The sequence below is a fragment of the Sinocyclocheilus rhinocerous genome, unplaced genomic scaffold (genome assembly GCF_001515625.1).
Source record: "Sinocyclocheilus rhinocerous isolate Xijiao unplaced genomic scaffold, SAMN03320098_v1.1 scaffold3063, whole genome shotgun sequence".
Taxonomy (NCBI): Eukaryota; Metazoa; Chordata; class Actinopteri; order Cypriniformes; family Cyprinidae; genus Sinocyclocheilus; species Sinocyclocheilus rhinocerous.
Genome location: NW_015640469.1, coordinates 629,757 through 632,573, shown reverse-complemented (window position 1 = coordinate 632,573; position 2,817 = coordinate 629,757). Strand labels below are relative to the sequence as shown.

The 2,817-nt window shown below is 35.5% G+C and overlaps 1 long non-coding RNA gene across 1 annotated transcript in view; it reads right to left on the bottom strand.

Annotated features, from left to right (window-relative positions):
• Positions 1 to 468: 468 nt before the first annotated feature.
• LOC107753188 (uncharacterized) overlaps positions 469 to 2,817 on the bottom strand; it is a 27,605-nt gene continuing 25,256 nt past the window's right edge. The window contains exon 3 of the long non-coding RNA XR_001641441.1: positions 469 to 581. This is a non-coding gene — a long non-coding RNA (uncharacterized LOC107753188). The remainder of the gene's footprint in view (positions 582 to 2,817) is intronic.

The window sequence follows — 2,817 nt, the reverse complement described above, 5'->3', positions numbered from 1 at the left end:
TATCAAGAATTATAGTTTTTACTAGTTGAAATGTAATTCCTGATATCAATAAATAGCATCTTAACTAGTGAAAATGTAATTGTTGATATCAATAATTAACATTGTTACTAGTGAAAATTGAATTGTTGATATCAAAAATTGCAATTGTTACTAGTAGAAATCCGATTCCTGATATCAAAAATTAACATTTTAACTAGTGAAAATTGAATTGCTGATATCAAGTATTCGTATCGGGCAAACCGAACCAGTGGATTTGGTCAGACATACTTTTAAACACATTTTAGTTTTGATATAGTAAATGTACATATTCACATTCACATAGAGCAGTGGCAAGTGAGTGAGGTTGTCATGGTAACCACATACATTGGCCACGAATTACAGCTGCGCTTCTATTTTGCCACACTAAACTTAGCAATAAACACATTTAAAATGCACAATAAACATGTCTGTCAAAACGATCTCAAAGGAGGCTTTTATTAAGCAAATCAAAGAGTGAATTACTCATCCACTGTTTTTAAAACAGACATTTGTTGGGCTTGATTCAAGTTAATGCGCAATGAGGCGCACACTTTTTATTTAGTCTTACTGAATAGACGATAAACAGTTTATATTCTAAAATCTATTTAAAGGTTGTGTTCTGTGAAAATTAAATAACATTTGGATGTAAATGGTCGGAATAAAAGTAGTGTGCGGCTAAACCGGCTGCGTCCTGTGGATCACCTTTATCTGATTGTCCGGGTCCGGAATCATTAAGCACGGCATTAATATCTTCATCAGAGTTTTTCGTTGTCTCCAGATTTCTCTGCAGTTCGTGTATGTTGTTAAAAACGCGGAACATCATTTTATTCCACACAACAGGCAAGCATTACCGTTAAGTCTATTATCCACCAAAATGCAGATTCGCCACGTGACAATTCTTACGCAAATGAGATTGAGGGAGACGTTAAATTTGTTTTGATTTATTAATTTACTTACAATAACAATTTAAAATGTATTAACTTTTACGTATTAACTTTTACATGTATTATTAACTACAATATATGCATTTTTACTTCATAGAAAAAACGTTATAAATAAATATTTAGTAAAATTCTTTAATCGCAATGGGGGAGTCAGGCCCCCCTGGCCCCCCCACAAGCTACGCCCATGGAGAAAACGAAAACAGTAATTTTTTTCTAGGAAGAAAGTTGTTTCAGAAGTGAGTTTGAAGATAAGAAATCATTGGAAAGGGTGAAGATATTTAAATTTTTAGGTATTTATTTTGATGCAAAACTTACATGGGCTGGACATATAAATAAAATAGTAGTGAAATGTCAGAAGGTGTTAAACATCATGAGATGTGTAAGTGATGTGGAATGGGGGGCAAGTTTTTCTTCATTAAAACTATTTATGTAGCAATGATCCAGTTTGTGTTTGATTATGGTTATGTGGTATATGGTTCTGCCTCAAAAAACCTGTTAGAAAAACTTGGTAAAATACAAGCTCAAGGAATGAGACAGTCTTGTGGAGCATTAAAGACAACATCCATTCCAGGTTTACAAGTCTTGGTAGGAGAGATGCCACTAGAAATTAGAAGGAAACAATTAATAGTCAATTACTGGGCTAACCTCCAGGGGCATAAAGATGAACATCCTACAAAAATGGTCTTACAGAACTGGTGAGAACAAAATGAAAGACGTAGAACAAGTTTTGGGTGGAGTAGTAAAATAGATGCAGAACAAGTCCGGCTGCCGAAACTGCTGGCATTGGGCCACAATCACGCTGACAAGAATTGTAACACTTATCCGGTACTGGCCCGAGTCTGGGTACTAAAATTAAGTCGACACCACCGGCATTGGGCCACAATCACACAGACGAGAAATGAAACACTTAGCCAGTACTGGCCCGAGTCTGGGTACTGAAACTGAAGAGTGGCCTTTTATTGTTGCCAGCCTAAGGCACACCTGTGCAATTATCATGCTGTCTAATCAGCATCTTGATGTGCCACACCTGTGAGGTGGATGGATTGTCTTGGCAAAGGAGAAGTGCTCACTAACACAGATTTAGACAGATTTGTGAACAATATTTGAGAGAAATAGGCCTTTTGTGTACATAGAAAAAGTCTTAGATCTTTGAGTTCAGCTCATGAAAAATGGGGGCAAAAACAAAAGTGTTGCGTTTATAATTTTGATCAGTGTATATATATATATATATACTCATACAGAATTACAACTTCTAAAATATGTGTATTAAAGACTCCTTCCAGTTTTTATATAAAACCAGAGCTTTGAATAATTTGTTTTTCCACAAAATTACATTGTTTCCTTAAAATCCTTAAGATGGCATTTACTTCCAACTAAAATAAAATATATATTTTACAGTGTCCTTGTTAAGCCTACATGTACTTATACATGTCAACTAAATGTCACCTTTACAATGATTAAGGGTTTGCCTTACACCATTTCTTTTCATGGCATCCCCACCTACTACCCCATGATTTAACCCATAACATCCATATGTGTCCCCCCCACCCAAGTATAAAAATTACACAATGAAAATATGAGTGATATTAGAATTTATTTGAAAAAAGAAAAAAAAAACTCCAGGAGCTTCCTCAAGTAAGCGTACCCTAAAAGAGGGACAGATTGACAGAAAGAGAGACAAAAAGGGGAACAGACAATGACACGTATGATTATTCAGACAATCTCAGACTGATAACATGAATGGTAACTCTGGTAAATGTTAACATTTGGAACATACCTTTGGAAGAATTTGTTTGCATTCGGGCCCGCTCTTTTCTTCCCCCATCTCTGTCCAAAGTGAGCAGCAGCCATCTTT